At 54.4% G+C, this 329-nt stretch overlaps 1 protein-coding gene across 1 annotated transcript in view; it reads left to right on the forward strand.

Annotated features, from left to right (window-relative positions):
• Positions 1-329, forward strand: part of EPS8L2 (EPS8-like 2) — a 43,301-nt gene that overhangs the window by 34,410 nt on the left and 8,562 nt on the right. The window lies entirely within an intron of this gene.

Genomic DNA, 329 nt, shown 5'->3' on the forward strand with positions numbered 1-329 from the left:
ACTGGTGCCTGCTTCCCCCCAGCTCTGGCATCTGGGGCAGTTGTTTCCACTTACCAGGACGTGAGGGTTTCACTCTGATTTTTCACAGGCGGTGCAATCAGAGCACCGGGCTGTGCTTTGCCAGGCTCCCCAGCACCTGGCAGGGAAGGAGCCTTTTCTTCCACCTGGAAAGCAGCAACCTCACAGTCCCCCAGTAAGGCCACCAACCGAACAGCCCTGCAGCTTGTCATTCCTTTGTTTGTTTCCAAAGACAGGATGTTTCACTAAAATAAGGGGTGTAAATCTTCATCAAAATAAGGAGCAAAGAGGCGCTGCCCCCCCCCCCCCAA

Source organism: Cariama cristata, unplaced genomic scaffold (assembly GCF_000690535.1).
Source record: "Cariama cristata isolate BGI_N322 unplaced genomic scaffold, ASM69053v1 scaffold11099, whole genome shotgun sequence".
Taxonomy (NCBI): domain Eukaryota; kingdom Metazoa; phylum Chordata; class Aves; order Cariamiformes; family Cariamidae; genus Cariama; species Cariama cristata.